The 19,819-nt window shown below is 35.9% G+C and overlaps 1 pseudogene; it reads right to left on the bottom strand.

Moving 5' to 3' along the window:
• Nucleotides 1-18,431: 18,431 nt before the first annotated feature.
• Nucleotides 18,432-18,836, bottom strand: LOC136322888 (ATP synthase F(0) complex subunit C2, mitochondrial pseudogene; annotated as a pseudogene).
• Nucleotides 18,837-19,819: the final 983 nt, after the last annotated feature.

Here is a 19,819-nt window from a genome sequence, read left to right on the forward strand (position 1 = left end):
AACCAAGAAAATAAGATCTTGTCTGCACAAAATTGACAGAGAACAGTGATATCCATCTAGATATAAAAGTTTTATGTTAACACAAAAGGCTATAGTTTTGTTCTTTGAAAGTCCCCTAGATACATCTTCTTTTAAAGACTGTCAATATTCCTGGTATCTTATAGCCTTATGGTGCACTTAGGCTGTAAGACATTGAATAAAACTAGAGATGAAAACATAATAATGAGATTTTTAGTTCTTTCAATAGAAACAAAACAAAAACTATCCAAAAAATAAAAATAAACCATTACTTAGCTATGATGTAAGAGGTAGCTTATATTTTTAAAAACACAGCAGTTGCTTTTGGTTAATAGTGAATTCTGAAACTGAATGTTAATACATTTTTCCAAAACTTAACATAATTATTTTAGTCACATTTATCAGTGAATCTTAAAACATGTAAGCCTAATTTTCAGTGTTTGAAAAAATAGTGGGCTCTCTGAAAATGGCAGCAGAGTAGGCAGATGCACAGAATGCCACCTCCTGTGACCAAATTGGATTACAAATTAATTTAAGAACAATCATTGTGAAAAACCAACTTTGGACTAAAAGAACAGGACTCAAAAACTAAAGAGCACAGAAGAATTCACATCAAGCCTGGCAGGGAGTATGAGGGCATGGTGAGGGCTCCCTCACTCCTAAGAGCAATGGGAGGCTGAGCCTTGGGGTCCAGAAGGTCTCTTATTGTGAAGAGAGAGACCCTGAGAAGTGGGGGTCCTCAGTCCCAGGACCAGAACCCCAGTCTAGGAACCAAGGGACTAGAAGAGACAGCCTGACAGCATTGAGTGGAAAGAAGAGTGAAAGTTCTGTCTGTGTGAAGCAGCTGATGAAAGGATTTTCAGCCTTAAAGGGTCAGTGCAGAAAATATCACTCACAGCCACTTGCTTGGAACTCCTGGGGCAAGGAGGACTGAGAGGACTGGTCTTCCATGAGGAGAGTGGGGAGATCGAGACAAGGGTACACAAATGGTGACGGGAAGAAGAAAACCTGAACTGAGTCATTCTCCATTGCCAAAGCGGCCATAGCTGGGAGAGGGGTCACTCCCTCCATCCTGCACAAGCCAAGTGTGGAAACAGTTGAACCACCTCCAAAAAACTCTACAGCTCCAATCAGTGAGAAATGTTGTTTGGAAAAGAGGAAGTAAAGAGGAGGGGCAGTGACTCAGGTTTCCAGGGAGACCTAAGCTACAGCTCCCCCTTCATACAGAGAACTCACCCTGCACTCGGAGAAGCATTGGACAGACCACACCTTGAAGTTCCCAGGGGTACCACCCACCACATTTCTCGGTGGAGTTTAAATTGGGGCCAAAAAAAAAAAAAACAATCAAAAAGACAAGATATGCCCACTTCCCCCCTTCTAAACACAGAAGCTCCCTGCTAGGATCAGCAAACACAGAAGCTCCCTGCTGGACTCAGCAAACAAACAGCAGGAAAATTAAAAATTTTAAGCAGCTCTACAAGTTAAGGAGAACTAAAATTTGAACAACCAGCAAAGGCTGCCATATTCCATAAACCAACCTCAAACCCACAACTCTAACAAGCTTGCAAACTGTACACTGAAAGAATGGGAAGACAGAGGAATGTAAACCACATGAATCAACAAGAAAAATCCCCAGAAAAAGAACTGAATGAGATGGAAGTAACCAAATTACCAGATACAGAGTTTAAAATAATGATTGTTAGGATGCTTAAGGATCTCAGAGCTACAATGGATGGACTTAATGAGCACCTAAATAAGTAAGTTGCAAGCATCATAAAGGACACTGAAATCATAAAAAAGAATCAATCAGAAGTGGTCATTACAATATCAGAAATGAAGACTACACTAGAAAGAATCAAAAGCAGGATGAAGCAGAAGATTGAATCGGCGAATTAGAGGACAAGATAAATAAAAACATGGAAACATAACATCAAAAAAAAAAGAGGCTCAAAAAGTCTGAGAAAACTGTGAGAGAAATCTGTGACAATAGGAAGAGAAATAACATCCGCATCATAGGGGTTCCTGAAGGAGAAGAGAAAGAACAATGGATAGAAAACCTGTTTGAAGAAATCATAGATGAAAACTTTCCTAAACAGATGAAGCAAAAAGTCACACAAGTTCAAGAAGCACAGAGAAGCAATAAAGAGAAACCCAATGAGGTCTACATCAAGACACATCATAATTAAAATACCAAAGTTAAGAGATAAAGAAAAAATACTAAAAGCAGCAAGAGAAAAAAAGTCAATTAACTATAGAAGAAACCCCATAAGGATGACATCCAACTTTTCAACAGAAACACTTGAGGCCAGAAGGAAATGGCAAGAAATATTCAAAGTAATGCAAAACAAGAGCCTACAACCAAGACTTCTTTATCCAGCAAGATTATCATTTAAAATTGAAGAAGAGCCCTGGCCAGTTGGCTCAGTGGTAGAGCGTCGGCCTGGCATGTGGAAGTCCCAGGTTTGATTCCCGGCCAGGGCACACAGGAGAAGTGCCCATTTGCTTCTCCACCCCTCCCCCTCTCCTTCCTCTCTGTCTCTCTCTTCCCCTCCCACAGCTGAGGCTCCATTGGAGCAAAGATGGCCTGGGCACTGGAGATGGCTCCTTGGCCTCTGCCCCAGGCGCTAGAGTGGCTCTGGTTGCGGCAGAGCGATGCCCCGAAGGGGCAGAGCATCGCCCCCTGGTGGGCGTGCAGGGTGGATCCCGGTCAAGCGCATGCGGGAGTCTGTCTGACTGTCTCTCCCGGTTTCTAGCTTCAGAAAAATACAAAAAATAAAAATAAAATAAAATAAAATTGAAAAAGAAAGAAAAAGCTTCCCAGAAAAAAAAAAAAAAAAAACTTAAGGAAGTTATTACAACCAGACCAGTATTGGAGGAAATGTTAAGGGGCTTGCTATAAAAATAGCAAGAAAAAAGGAAATCAAGAAAAAGAGGATTATAGATCTAAAGAATAAAATGGTGATAAACAACTACATATCAATAATAACCTTAAATGTAAATAAATTGAATGCTTTAATCAAAAGACACAGGGTAGATGCATGGCTAAGAAAACAAGACCCGTACATATGCTGTCTACAAGAGACCCACCTCAGAACTAAAGATACACATAGACTGAGAGTAAAGGGATAGAAAAAAATGTTTCACACAAACAGAAAGAAAAAAAATAACTGGGGTAGCAATACTAATATCTCACAAAATAAACTTTAAAACAAAGGCTATAGTAAGAGATAAAGAAGGTCACTACATAATGATAAAAAGCGCATTACACCAGGAAGATATAACTATTATAAATATAAATGCGTATAATATAAGAACACTTAAATATATTATATAAAACAGATTTTGATGGACAAAAAGAGAGAGATCAACAGCAATGCTATAATAGTAGGGGATTTTAATGCACCACTAACATCAATGGGTAGAATCTCCAGATAGAAAATTAACAAAGAAACAGTGGCCTTAAATGACACACTAGATCAAATAGATTTAATAGTTATCTTCAGAACCTTTCACCTCAAAGCAGTAGAATATATATTCTTTTCAAGTGCTGACAGTACATTCTCTAGGATAGACCACATGTTAGGACACAAAACAAGTCTTAATAAATTTAAGATTGAAATAATTCGAAAGAAAAAAAAAAGAAGATTGAAATCATTTCAAGCACCTTCTCTGACCACAATGGCATGAAACTAGAAATCAACTACAATAGAAAAACTGAAAAACATTCTAACTCTTGGAGATTAAATAGCATGCTATTAAATAATGAATGGTTGACCAGGCAGTGGCACAGTGGATAGAGTGTTGGACTGGGATGCAGAGGACCCAGGTTTGAGACCCTGAGGTCGCCGGCTTGAGCACAGGCTCATCTGGTTTGAGTGAGGCTCACCAGCTTGGACCCAAGGTTGCTGGCTCGAGCAAAGGGTTACTCGATCTGCTGTGGTCCCCTGGTCAAGGCACATATGAGAAAGCAATCAATGAACAACTAAGGTGTTGCAATGAAAAACCAATGATTATGCGATTATGCTTCTCATCTCTCTCTGTTCCTGTCTGTCTGTCCTTCTCTCTGACTCTCTCTGTCTCTGTAAAAAAAAATCTAAAAAAGAAATAATGAATGAGTTAACAATATAAGATCAAGAAAGAAATAAAAAACTTCCTTGAAACAAATGAAAATGAATATAGAACAACTCAAAATTTATGGGACACAGAAAAAGCAGTCCTGAGAGGGAAGTTCATAGCATTACAGGCATATCTTAAGAAGCAAGAAAAAGATAAAATTAACAACTTAACCCTGCACCTAAAAGAACTAGAAAAAGAACAGCAAGTAAAGCCCAGAGGAAGTAGTAGGAAGAAAATAATAAAGATCAGAGCAGAAATAAATGACATAAATGCAAAAAATAAAAAAGTACAGAAGATCAATGAAACCAAGAGCTGTTATTTGAAAAGGTAAACAAAATTAATGAACCTTTAACCAGACTTACCAAGAAAAAAAGAGAGAGGGTTCAAATAAGTAAAATTAGAAATGAGAGTGGAGAAGTGATAACTGACACAGCAGAAATTCAAAGGATTGTAAGAAAATACTGTGAAGAACTGTGTGCCCCAAAATGGGACAACCTCAATGAAATGGATAAATTCCTTGAAAAATATAATCATTCAAAAATCAATATGGAAGAATCAGAAAACTTAGTCAGACCTATTACACCAAAAGAGATTGAAATAGTTATCATAAAACTCCCAACAAACAAAAGTCCCGAGCCTGATGGCTTCACATGCGAATTTTACCAAATATTCAAAGCTCTTTCTTTCTCCTATCTTTCTCTTATATTATTTCAAAAAATTCAAGAGGAGGGAAAAATTACAAACTACTTTTATGAAGAGAACATAATCCTCATTCCAAAACCAGGTAAAGACACTACAAAGAAAGAAAACTATAAGCCAATATCCCTGATGAACTTAGATGCTAAAATTCTCAACAAAATAATAACAAATAGGATCCAGAGATACATGAAAAAAATCATACATTATTATCAAGTGAGATTTATTCTGGGGAGGCAAGTCTGTTACAATATTTGTAAATCAATCAACATGATTCATCACATAAAAAAGGAAGAATAAAAGCCACAAAATAATATCAATAGATGCAGAAAAAGCATTTGATAATATTCAGCACCCATTTATGATCAAAACTCTCAGCAAAATGGAAATACAGGGAACATACTTCAATCTAATAAAAGCCATCTATGACAAACCCAAAACCAACGTCATACTAATTAATAGGAATTCCCTTAAGAACAGGAACAACACAGGGGTGCCCCCTTTCAAAACTCTTATTCAACATAGTTCTGGAAGTCCTAGCTATAGCAATCAGACAAGAAAAAGCAATAAAAGGCATCCAAATTGGAAAAGAAGTAAAACTTTTATTATTTGCTGGTGACTTGATACTGTACATAAAAAGCCCTAAAGATTCAGTCAAAAAACTACTGGAGCTGATAAATGAATTCAGCAAGGTGGCAGGATATAAAATCAATATTAAGAAATCAGTGGCATTTACATACACCAACAATGAACTGTCAGAAAGAGAAATTAAGGAAACAATCCTCTTCACTATTACAACCAAAAAAATAAAGTACCTAGGAGTAAATTTAACCAAGGAGGTTAAAGACCTGTTCTTGGAAAACTATGAAACATTGATAAAAGAAATCGAGTATGTTACAAAGAAGTGGAAGCACATACTGTGTTCATGGATAAGAAGAATAAATATCATTAAAATGTCTATACTACCCAAAGCAATATATAAATTTAATGCAATTCCTACTAAATTACCAATGTCATACTTCAAAGATAGAGAACAAGTATTCCAAAAATTTATATGGAACCAAAAAAGAACACGAATAGCCTCAGCAATCTTGAAAAAAAATATATCACTTCCTGATGTCAAGTTATACTACGAGGCCATTGTATGCAAAACAGCTTGGTACTGGCATAAGAACAGGCATACAGATCAATGGAACAGAACAGAGAACCCAGAAGTAAATTCACACCTTTACAGTCAGTTGATATTTGACAAAGGAAGTAAGAGCATACAATGGAGTAAAGACAGTCTCTTTAACAAATGGTCCTGGGAAAATTGGACAAATACATGCAAAAAAATGAAACCAGACCACCAACTTACATCATTCACAAAAATAAACTCAAAATGGATAAAAAACTTAAATCTAAGTAGTGAAGCCATGATCATCTTGGAAGAAAACATAGGCAGTAAGCTCTTTGACATCTCTCGCAGCAATGTGTTTGCTGATTTAACTCCATGGGCAAGTAAAATAAAGGACAGGATGAACAAATGGGGCTATATCAAACTAAAAAGCTTTTGCACAGCTAAAGACAATATGAACAAAATAAAGAGACAACCCACACAACAGGAGATCAAATTCGCCAACATGTCCAATAAGGGGTTAATAACCAAAATCTACAAAGAACTTGTAAAATTCAACATCAGGAAAGTAAACAATTCAATCAAAATTTGGGCAAAAGAACTGAATAGACACTTCTCCAAAGAGGACATACAGATGGCCAATGGGCATATGAAAAAATGTTCAACATCGCTAATCATTAGAGAAATGCAAATTAAAACCACAATGAGATACCACCTCACACCAGTCAGAATAGTGCTCATTAACAAAACAATACATAACAAGTGCTGGAGAGAGTGTGGAGAAAGGGAACCCTCCTGCTTTGCTGGTGGGAATGCAGACTGGTGCAGCCACTGTGGAAAACAATATGGAGAGTTCTCAAAAAATTAAAAATAAAACTGACTTTTTTTTTCCCATTTTTCTGAAGCTGGAAACAGGGAGAGACAGTCAGACAGACTCCCGCATGCGCCCAACCAGGATCCACCCGGCATGCCCACCAGGGGTGACGCTCTGCCCACCAGGGGACGATGCTCTGCCCATCCTGGGCATCGCCATGTTGCGACCAGAGCCACTCTAGGGCCTGAGGCAGAGGCCACAGAGCCATCTCCAGCGCCTGGGCCATCTTTGCTCCAATGGAGCCTTGGCTGCGGGAGGGGAAGAGAGAGACAGAGAGGAAAGCGCGGCGGAGGGGTGGAGAAGCAAATGGGCGCTTCTCCTGTGTGCCCTGGCCGGAATCGAACCCGGGTCCTCTGCATGCTTGGCCGACGCTGTACCGCTGAAAACTGACTTTTGACCCAGCTATTTCACTTCTGGGAATATATCCTAAGAATAACACATCATTGATTCAAAAGAAGAAATGCACCCCCATGTTTATTGCAGGATTGTTTACAATAGCCAAGATCTTGAAACAGCTTAAGTGTTTGTCAGTAGATGAGTGGATTAAAAAGCAGTGGTACACATACACAATGGAATACTACACAGCCATGAAAAAGAAGAAAATCTTACCTTTTGCGATAACATAGATATATGGAGTCTATTGTGCTAAGCGAAATAAGCCAGGCAGAGAAAGAAAAATATCATATAACTTCACTCATATGAGGAATCCAATGAACAATGTGATCTGAGGAATAGAAGAGAGACAGAGAAGGGCTGAAATAGTTCAGAGGGAAGGCAGGCAGAGGAAAGGGAATGAGAGGAGGGGATCAAAGAAAGGAAAGACATTAGAGAAAGTATATAAACATAACAAAGAGAGACAGAGGGCAGGATAGGATATCATGGAGGAAAGGGGAAAGGTGGTGTTGGGGGAGGGGAAAAAGGGTATGATGGAGAACAATGGGGAGAGAGGGAGATATATTCAGGGGAACACTTGTAACTATGTAAACACAACAAATTAAAATCAATTTTAAAAAGTCATCATCATGTTAAATTGTGGAGAACTTCATTTAAAGGACGTGAGTACAATGGATGGGTCTGAACCAGAATCTTGCCCAGGATATAATGTGGATTGGAAGGTCCTGTCCAGTTCAGTACTGGCATGGAGGACTTTTAGGAAGCTAGACTATTTTCACAAATCCTCAGAAAGCATTGCCTTTAAATCAAAAGTTTCAGTAAGGTGGTATTTCTGCCATTTGTTTTCTTTTTCTTTTTTAGTTTACATTTTAAAAATACTTAACATATACTAAAAAATTTGGTATGTGCTTGAAATAGTTCATTTAATTTTAACTCTCCCATTAGCACATGAGATTAAATAACTTGTCTGGAGAGTGACCAAAGAAATGCTAGACCCTCAGTGAAGCTGCAAACTTGATTCCTTGTTATGGTCCTTTTGGTAAGAATTCAGTAAAATATTTCTAAAAGGAGTTAAACCATGAGCTCAGTAAAAAAGATCTCACAAGGGCACCTAACAACAAACAAACAAAAAATATTAGTTTCCTAAACAACAACAAGAAGTACATACACAAATGAAGACAGACTGCACTGTAATTATATTGAGAACAAAACTAAATCCAAATTTATATTTGAATCATCCCTTTTAAATGGTCTAAGAAAAAAACATTTATCTTCAGCAGGGAATGAGAGAAAGGTTGTCTGACTGCACAGCTTGTTCAATCAGTTCTGTTCTCTGGGAACATTTGCAATGGAGAAAGGTTAATAAGCTCCCCTGGTGCTAGTCAGGGCATATACAGTAGAGAGGAGGAGGAATGAATTCTTCTTATTTCCATCCAACCTGTTTTTCTTTTCATTCCTAATGCAATATGCCAAGTGCTCCTATTATAGTAATTTACCATAATGTATATGGTGAGATGACCCTGACACCAGGCAAAACAATGAATGTGTCTATTTCTCAAATAATTGAAAAACAGACCCTGAACTATTTTCTTTAGAAATGGACCATTAGACTATCTACACAGCATGGTGACTAGTGGAATACTTAAGGAAAAATGCCACCTGTATTTATATATTTCTGGACAGCTGACAGTATAAACTCATTTTATGGGATTGTTAACACAGCTGCAAGAAGAAGATAAAGACATTTTATCATTTTAATTTGCTATCACCTAAACATAATGGCAATGTAACAAAATTGCCTGAGATTATTGAAAATAATCTGTCATCAGAATTGATGGTATTTACCAAAGCAGTTTTGCTAGCAAACTTCACTCTGTTCTTGGATTTAAAAAAAATGTACTTCATGCCATGTGAAAATGCCCTCAATTCTACCTATACTAATGAATAATGACATTAACCACAACAAAACCAATTTGGGGTAAAGAATATTATTCTTCTGAAAAACAAATAATTTTCCTGGAAAGGTGGATAAGAAGGAAGTCAATCCAGACTACCTAATTTCATAAAATTACCACTTACAGTCATATTTATACCTAGGTTTTATAGTCTTCTTAATTCTTATTCACCAAAAATCAAAACAAAAACTAGGTTTTTGAAATTTTTAGCGTTTGTTTAAAGCCAACAATTCTTAAAAACTCAATAAAGAAATACATTTTTTCCCAGAGCCTTATTATCATTTTTAAGTGAATTCCTTTTTACACTGAATTTCATACCAAATCAATACTTCAGTGGTCAGAGACAGACTATTAGTCATGATGGCAACATAAAAATTAAGATAACTCCATCAGGGGCTTACATTGGTTATGAGATGGGGTGGTTATTAGTCCGTCTTTTCTTTTAAGGGAAGAAGTACGCTTTCTGACATAGATCTGAAGACTTAAGACACACAAGCCCTATTTTGTACCCATTTGAAAGCTATCACTCTCCTGTAAGAAAATTGCCCACCTCTTCCATGGCTGAGTTATTGCTTCTTCCTTGAAATACCACTAACACTTAGTGTTTGTGCAACTCGGTGAGACATACATCACAATCTGTTTTCACAGAGAACTGAGAAAGAATTTAGGCACAAATTCAGCTGTAAATAACAGTGTGGAGTATTATGAGTCAGACATGGCTCACTGACAGTGAGCTAATGATGTGGGGGCTGGGAAATAAGAACAGTTCTTTGGACTCCAAAACCCTTCCAAAATCTCTCCGTAATTATATTGATTGTGTCCTCAGATCTGAAATCAGGGATAAGGTTGTACCTATTTCTCTGTACCCAGTACTACATACTCAAGTGTGCTTATAGAAAGCACTCAGTAGAGATTTAGCTGTCAAGAAAACATAGTTTACAACTAAAAGAAATACAGCTAAAAAGTAGCACTTGGGGAATTTGCCTTTGTAGCATTTTAGACTTTACAAGATATTCAAAATCATCTCATTCAACACTTTTGTTTTAAGTTAGTATTTATTGTATCAAAGTAATACAAGTATATAGTTGAAAGAGTCAAGTTATTAATGTTTATAACAAAATATGAATTCTACTCCTCTCTCCCATTTAGTGGTTTTCAACTAGGATAATTTTGCCACCCAGAAGACATTCGGCAATGACATTTTTGGTTATCACTATTTGGAGGGAGAGAGTTGATAGTGGCACCTACTAGGCAGAGGCCAAGGAGGCAGCTAAGTATCCTAAAATGCACAGGATAGACTCCCATCACAAATATCAAAGAACACCAAGGTTGAGAAATCTACCACAGACTCCTCTATAGAGGCAACTACTTTCCACTTTTTAAGATTTTTTTTACAACTTTTGACACCTACACAAGTCTAAATAATATACATACCCTGCTAACTTTTGTATCACTAGTTAAGTATATTATCTTTTGCCTCTCAATTATGAAGATATTAATTCAGTTCTGTTTTACTATCAGTTTCTCCACTTTTCACAACATCATCTTGACACAGGTATATTCAAATTGTTGTTTAAATATTATATATTCTATAAAAATATTATTCACAACCTAGCATTGCTTTGCTTTTTCAATTTAATGTTTCAATTTTTTAATGTTTATTTGTACCTTTTGTTAATTTTTCATACGCCTTCCTGAATTCTTAAAGTCTTTAAGTGAAATGTGACATGGTTGATCACATCACTTACACTATTGGTTCAAATTGTTTAAAGATGTCACTCTGAAACTTCCATGCTCTTGGACTGCTTCTTTCTCATTCTATTGCAAAGCCATTATCTTGGGACTTACCAGCTTGGATCCTCACAATTCCCTTTGCCTTCATTCTGGTTTCTTGGAGTCTATACCCTCTTCCTGCTTTATTTACTTTCTTGTTTTAATAAAGTATATCTATTCTCTAGTAATTATAACTGGTTCAAAAGTCAGAGCAATGTCAGAAATCTTGGTTATTTTTCTCTCAATGAGGTAGAATCTTGAATCACACTAATCTAATCTGTAGGCATCATCTCTCAATTTCAATACATTAGAATTACTTAGGCACCAATTAAATTGTAATCTCTAGGTAGAGCACCCAGTATCTGAAGTTTCTAAAACTTCTTAGGTGATTCCAATATACAACCAAGATTGAGAATCACTGATTTATTTGCTTCTTTGATATTTATAAGTTTTTTCATATTCTTTTTAAATTTAGAAATTAAATTTAATGGGTGACATTGATCAATAAAAGTACATAGGTTTTGGGTGAACTTCTCTATAGAATTTGTTTTTTTTTAATTTTAAAAGATTTTAATAAATACATGTTTTGAAGTATATATGTGGCAATTCCTTTATCTTATTCATCAAAAACTTTTCTTTTTTATAAATTTTATTTAGAATATTAAATTTAACAGGGTGACATTGATCAATAAGAGTACACAGGTTTCAGGTAAATGGTTTTATAGTATTTGAACTGTTGATTGCGTTGTGTACCCATCACCCAAAGTCAAATCATTTTTGTCACCATATATTTGTCCCTCTTCATTCCCCTCTGCCTACCCTCTCCCCCAGGTAACCACTTCATTTTTCTCTATGTCCATGAGTCTCGGTTTTATATCCCACCTCTGTGTGAAATCATATAGTTCTTAGTTTTTTCTCATTTACTATTTTACTTAGTGTAATGTTCTCAAGGTAAATTTCTACCTTTTACTACTAGATCCAGAAGCAGCTGGTGCTTCCTCTCCCTGTATATTTTTTTCTATTACACAGTGTAGGTCTGCATATCTAGTCTTTTTCACTAATACCTTACTACTGTTTTTTTATAGGCTAATAGTCTCTTTCTTTTTATGTTCCTGTTTTTACTTTGTTGTTCTCCAAATTATTACATTGTTTTGTCTTGACAATAAAAATCATATTTTTTATTCATTTTGGTCATTTAGGAAAAAAATAAATATCTTCATCTGATCTCTCCCTTCTCTATGGAACTCAGATCTAAAAAATCCAAGGGCTAGCCCAAGATCACAAAGTAACCTTGGACATGACCACAAAAGCCAGGTTTCTAATCTTTCAGTTAAGCACTTTGTAAACATCTATAAACCATCAAATCTACTTCATTAAGTTCTTTAAAAACCACAATAATAACTCATAAAATTATGTCTCTTCCATACCACAGGACACGTATATTCACACACTCGGCAACTCTATGGTGGTTGATGAATATGTGCGAGGCATGATTTAGGTCCTTAGGCTATGGCAGAAAATCAGAGGAAAAAAGTGGTTCTATTGGATCTTCAAATTTAGTGCTCAAAGATTAGAAATATAACTAACAAGTAATTCTGTATAGTCAAATGGCCATAAATACATGGTAAATTATACATGCACATACACATACGTGCATATGCACCAACACATCAAATATAAATACTGAAATCTTCATTTGAATGCCCTACATTTCTATGTTTATCTCAATCTCAAAATAGTTGAACCTCTTTTTATTAATCATCCACTTAACAAAGCAAAACAAAACATACACAAAAATCCCCAGTTGTCCTCCTTTTTTCTTTTCTAGGTCATGAGCACCTGGCACCTGGCCCCTGAAGACTTGGAATTCTTTATAATACTAATTTGTCTACTTTACAGACTTTCAAGAGTTTCACTAGAGTTCCAAAAAAAAATTACTGTATTGAATCTCATAAATATTGGGAAATTTAATCCTTTTATTTCCAAACTGATGTCTTATTTTTAAAATTTATTTATTTATTTTATTTTTTTACAGAGGCAGAGAGAGTCAGAGAGAGGGATAGACAGGGACAGACAGACAGGAACAGAGAGATAAGAAGCATCAATCATTAGTTTTTCGTTGAGCATTGCGATACCTTAGTTGTTCTTTGATTGCTTTCTAGTAATTCCTTTCTCGAGCCAGCAACCTTGGGTCCAAGCTGGTGAGCTTTTACTCAAACCAGATGAGCCCGCACTCTAGCTGGCAACCTCAGGGTCTCGAACCTGGGTCCTCGGCATCCCATTCCGACTCTCTATCCACTGCGCCATCGCCTGATCAGGCCTGATGACTCATTTTAAATTTGACTCAGAATATGGGTCTGGTCCTATTTGGAAGTAAATTAATATTTTCTGAAATTTTTGGCATCTAACAATTTTATAAACACGTTGTGCAACTAAATTTTGTTTAACATAAATGTCTTATGACCCTCCATTGAACATGAATTACTCAGAGGCAACCTACATATCATTGAAGTCAGGCTCTGTACTCTAAGGATATTATATAAAACATTAGTTTATAAAAATATTTCATAGCATCTTTATGATAGAATATACTTTGTAGTTACAGTGTTGCTGTGCAATTTTTATTTTCAGTAAGACTAACTTAAATTCTTAAGATATTACCTCAGCATATACATGAATTTTGAGACGTCAGTGATAAATAATTTGTAACAACAAACTTCCTGAATATTTTATTAGACATAGGAAAGTTCTATATTTTTTTGAAGCTTGAAGGCCAGCTATTTCATCATACAAAAAGTAATCAAAATAGCACTAAATATAGTCTTGTATAGAAGTTGGTTATAAATTCAAGAGTTAAGCAAGATTTAAATGAATGGCACCTATCTTTGAACAATATTCCCAACTAGAAAATCAAAGTCATTTTGTTTCTCTCATTTAGTCACCAAATGCTATAGGCTGGAGTTACCAAATCATTCCAAAATACACTTTTTCATATCTATCTCCATTGAAGAAACCTTGATTTAGACCTTTATTGCCTGTCATCTGAGTGATTGCAATAAGACCTGAAATGCTATCTGTGTCCTCTCTCAAATAATTCAAGGTTTTTTATGGCTCTAGTTCCTTTACCCAGTGCTTCAAGGATCAATTCAATGTCACATTGTAATGATCTGTGTTCTGCTCCTAAGCCCAGGAAGAGTTGGTTATTCTGTCATTTATATGTCAACACCACTAAATATGTTCCTTTATTATTTCCTTTGTATTACTGCATTATTTGTATGGGGCCTGCTTCTTTGGAAAGGCATAAAGTTTATTGTTTCCTTGAATTCAAAAGATCTGGTCAATGCCTGGCACATAGCAGACAGTCAATGTCTGATCAACTGAACTGAATTCCAAACTGTTAGAAGTATTTTAAATGTCTCAGTTTACTCCACCCATTGGGAGCAGAGATCATAACTGGAACTGACAGGTTGTGCTCTTGCCTCTGACTTCCACTTCCACCCTCAGCCAGAAGATGTAAGTGCAAATCCCTGTGAAATTAAGAAAAATCAGAGTCCAAGGATTTTAGGCATAGGAACCACTTGACTATTTCTATCCCAATAACCTTATCAACATGCTTTACAACAAGGCAGCTATTTAGCTACAATAAAAAGAACAGAAAAAAGAGTTAATGAATTATTTTAGGATTAGAAAACTGAAAGATACAGATATTTTCCAAACTCTTATTTACTGAAAAATGTTAAGAATTCTGATATTTATGTCAAAACGTTTGTCATGGTTGCACATTGACTTAAATTATTTTTTCAGCTTATAAACAAACATCTTTGATGTTAAAAGACCTTCTTTAATTTATAATATTGAATTCTTTTGAAAAGTTGCTTTATTTTTTAAACCAATTGCTATATATAAAATGAGGATTAAGTCATTATAGATTTCTTTAAAACCTCATAATATTATTATTAAACTTAAAAATATTTTTAAAATAGTCTTATAGTTACCCTTTTATCATTCAAGTACTCTATTCATACCTCAAATTCAACTTTAATACACTTTTTTACATAATATTATTTCATATGAATTTTAATTTCTTTTCTACTTTCCATAATAATCCTATGAATGCTTGAACACAATTCAGATGACATGTTCTGTTTTTAACATAAATCATTTGACTATGTATGTAATGAAACTATTAATATATATAATAAAACTCCAAAAATATAATTTTTTTGCTTTTTTTTCTTTTTAAATTTTATTTATTTTGTTTTTACTCTTTTTAAATCTTCATTTAGTTCTCTTTTTTTGGTGTATATCCTTCTAGTTTATTTTTTATGTGCATACGTGAAATATTTTTATATATTATGTAATAACATTATTTTATAAAATAAACATATGCACTTTTCCTTTCACAAGTTTGGAGTCATATTTCACTCTTTGCTTTGTAGTCTTTTCTTTAGTTCTTATATAATATATTGGAAACATTTATCTAAATTTCTAAGGTGTTTTTTTTTTGTTTGTTTTAATTTTTATTAATTTTAATGGGTTGACATTAATAAATCAGGGTGCATATGTTCAAAGAAAACATATCCAAATTATCTTGACATTCAATTATGTTGCATTCCCATCACCCAAAGTCAAATTGTCCTCTGTCACCTTCTATCTGGTTTTCTTTGTGCCCCTCCCCCTCCCCTCTTTCTCCCCCAACCCCGTAACCACCACACTCTTGTCCATGTCTCTTAGTCTCGTTTTTATGTTTGAATTTCTTCCTTAAGGTGTATTCCTAAAGCAAATCATTACATCAAAGGATATGACCATTTGCTTGGCTCTTGATATATTTTTCCAGGTTTCTTGAAATGAGTTGTGCCGACTTATTCTGACATTAGAGAATTTCCTGGGACCCCATCTCTTAATGTTCCCTAAAAAACAGAGCCTTTGGCTCCTGAAACATGCTGGACTGCATCTACCTGGGGGTAGATATGTAGGAGAAAGGGTGCTGAGGAGGCCTTTGCTAACAGCATCACCTTACAGTTTTGTTACTGAGCCTATCCTTGGGTGCAGACGAGAACTGACTATAGAGCCTTTCCTGTCTGTGTTTCTTCACAATTCCAGGAAATACATATGTCTAAGCAAATAGATATGGAAGGCTAAACAAACAAATAAGCAAATGAAATAAAAAATAAAACAGAAGCAAATAAAATAACCTCCAAAGTGTGGTAATTCTTTGAGTCTTAATACTTCTATCCTGTCAACTTGTTTTTATTTAATTTTTAGAGACTGGTGGTAGTTTCTTTCTGACTTTTGTCTAAGGTTTTTATCTGTTATCAATGGGATGGTTACAGTGCAGTGTACTTGTTCCTTCTTTACTGAAACCAGAACCTATCAATTAGTTTTTAATTGAATGTGAAAGTGGATTTTATCACAAGTTGATTTTAAAAATACTGGGTTGGTGACAACATATATTTGTTTTTGAGCTGGTTTAATCCAGTGACTATGAGATTTAACATTGACTTATTTCTTGGATTCTTGGATATGCCTTATACTAAAATTATACCAGTTGTACAATTTAACTGTTTCATAAATAGTGCAAAATAAGAAATAGATGAACTATTTTTCAGCCCCCTTCCTCCCCATCATATGTGTGAACCTAGATACAGGGTCAGCAATTTTTTAAATGGTTATATATTATTTTAGGTTTTCTATGACATTAGTTTCTTTTCCAACTACTCAACTTTGTTGTGGTATCATAAACAACATGTGAGTGAATGGGCATAGCTAGATTTAGCCAACAAGCTGGAGTTTGCCAACCCCTGGCTTAGAACATTGAATTAACATCTTTGTGCCTTGGTATTGATCCACAAGTAATGTTGTTGCTGTAAAAATTTTATTGTAACACTTCATGTGGATTCAAAAACTTCTATTGAATGAAATGTACACTTGAGTTACTCCGAGGTTAAGCAGTGCCTAGCATGAGGCTGGGCCACTAGTAGGCATGAGTTCTGATTCTGAAATTTCTAGGAGCCAATCACTAATTACTTTATTTTACATTTGTTTTATTATTTACATGTGTGAATGTCTCATAAATTAGATGGCCTAACTTAAAAATCTTATATATGATCCTATGTAATCTGAATAAAAAGTCCTTGTAATTTCATTCCATAGGTTAAAGGCATAGGCATAATAACATATGAGTTGTTCCCATAGAGACTTGCCAGATTCCAAATTATAATATTGCCTTATTAAAGACAGAATTTGAGGAGGATAAAGTATTTGTGAGCATTTAGTAAAAAAAAATTATTTAAGCTATCATTTTTAATATAGCACTCCAAACAAGAATCAAACTGCCTTTGGCCTTTTGACTATGGGACTACATAGACTTCCTGTCTTCATGTAAAAACCCACTCTAAAGAAGAGTTTTATTTTTATAACATATGTTCTAAGAATATTCAGAATTAGCCTAAGTTGAGGGGCTTCTGTACAAATCAAGAGCACTCTTGGTTTTCAAATTCATAGTTCAAATTTGCCCAGCTTAATTAACAACAGGTAATTTACCATGGTTCTATTGCTTGTATTTTGAGAAACAAGCATGACAGGACTGAACAAAATGATAAGACAAAGCATAAATATTGGTGTGAGAATGATCTAAATAAGAGGGGATAACCAAAGCCATGAAACAAAAAAACATTTTTTTTTTTAGGTAAAAGGAAGGGTGTTAGTAAGGCAGACTCCCACATGTGCCCTAACCAGTATCTACCCGGCAACCTCATCAGGCCAATGATACTATACAGAGCTATTTTTAGCACCTGAAGTTGATGTGCTCTAAAGGAGCTATCTTCAGCACCCAGGGCCACATTCGAACCAATCAAGCCACTGGCTACAGAAGGGGAAGAGGGAGAGAAGGGGGAGAGGGAGGAAAATAGAAGCAGATGGTCACTTCTTCTGTGTGCTCTGACTGGGGATTGAAACCAGGATGTCCACATGCTAAGCCAATGCTCTATCCACTGAACAGCTGGCCAGGGCTTATTTTCTACATAAACATGAACAATATCTATGGGGCAATTTATGCTTTAAATAAAGTCACCACACAAATAGGCAATAGACAATTTCCTTTTAATAATCGCTATTCAATAAGAAAAAAATGCAGTATAAAACAGTGCCAAGTACGTTAATAGAGAATTCATAAAAATAATTGCCCAAAATATAAATGTAAAAATGTTCAAACAGAAGGAAGAGAGCTATATGAAAAAAGTTTGGCTTACAGGAATGTAGGATGAAAGCAAATGAAAGAAAACCTAAGCCATCAGAATGCCTCCTAAAGTTATGAAAAAGTTAGGGTTTACTCACCTATATATATTTTTCTATTATTATAATATTTACTGGTCTTCCTTCTGTCAAACCCTAAGCCACTTTCCCCAGGCTGCCTGGGGAGGTATAGAAAAGGAACATGCCGGGCACAAGTCATGGGAGAAAGAAAGGATGGGAGTTGGGGACAGCTTCTTCACATGGTGAAGAAGATGAGAAAGGCCACCACCAGGGAAAATGCCTCATAGCCTCTGAGAGGGCAAAGCCCAGAATGGTGTAGGAGAAGAGCTGCTGCTTCAGGGAAGGGTTCCTAGCATAACCAAGGATGAGGCTCCCAAACACAGTCCCACTTCCTACTGCGGCAGCCCCAGCCCCAATAAACTCAGCTGTTGTGTTGATGTTCTTTGTAATGGTGCTGGATTGGAAGCTGAGGTCATAAATAAGCGAGGTCAGAGGATGTGGGGCTTCCAAGCTTCTCAGGCTCCTATCTGACAGAGTTTCATGCTGTTTCAGCACCCCTTTCAGATAGTGACCGGTACAACAGCTGAGAGGTGCCCCTGATCAAGGAAGGGGTGGAGACAAACATAGAGCAGGCATGCATTTTCAGAAGATGAACGACTGTGACCAGGAGAGCTGTGACCAGTGCAGAGAAGACCTAGTCATTGTAAGTCTTGCCCAATAAGTTATCTCAAATCATATTTGACACTGCTCAGAGTAGCAGAATTACATGGCCATTAAGCTTTGCTTTCTTAAAAAGATATAATAAGAGTATAAATATAAGCCATACTGAGGAGCAGTTTACTGGCTAAACAAAAGTGTAGAACACCATACGAGATAGCAACCCAATACTAAACAGTGCTTTTCCTTTTTTTTTTTATTATTTTTATTTATTTATTCATTTTAGAGAAGAGAGACAGAGAGAAAGAGAGAGAGAGAAGGGGGAGGAGCAGGAAGCATCAACTCCCATACGTGCCTTGACCAGCCAAGCCCAGGGTTTTGAACCGTTGACCTCAGCATTCCAGGTCAACGCTTTATCCACTGCGCCACCACAGGTCAGGCCATAAACAGTGCTTTTCCTAATGACACTACAGACACCTCTTAATTATCACGAGTGAAAAAATATATAAATATCTCAAAGAATGGTGGTATTAATATTAATAAAATTTCCACTGCCAGATGAAGAATTATTCATCCATGCCTCATACACTCTCAGTAGATGGAGAATTCAGAATCTAAGGAGCTACATAGGAAAGGATGTGAAGAGGTTCACAGATTAGTTTGTTCTGAGAACTTTTCTCATAAAACTCTAGGAGAACAATGTGGGCCATATTTCTTAAACACCATCCTGTTATCATTATAAGAGATAAATGCAGAAGACTGAGTCATGATCCATGTTGCTTCCCCCCCATATGTCAAGGTATCCCTCTCACTTGGCTTATCAGGACACACTGAGAGGATGAGAGCCCGGAAGACCGGGGCTTCAGCAATGAACATCTCACCCAACCCTGTACCATCTCCTCCTTTCCAAGTTCATTCGGTATAATTTGAAAGTTTGGACAGATTTTCAGTTTGGGTGAAGCAAAC

This window comes from Saccopteryx bilineata, chromosome 2 (genome assembly GCF_036850765.1).
Source record: "Saccopteryx bilineata isolate mSacBil1 chromosome 2, mSacBil1_pri_phased_curated, whole genome shotgun sequence".
Taxonomy (NCBI): Eukaryota; Metazoa; Chordata; class Mammalia; order Chiroptera; family Emballonuridae; genus Saccopteryx; species Saccopteryx bilineata.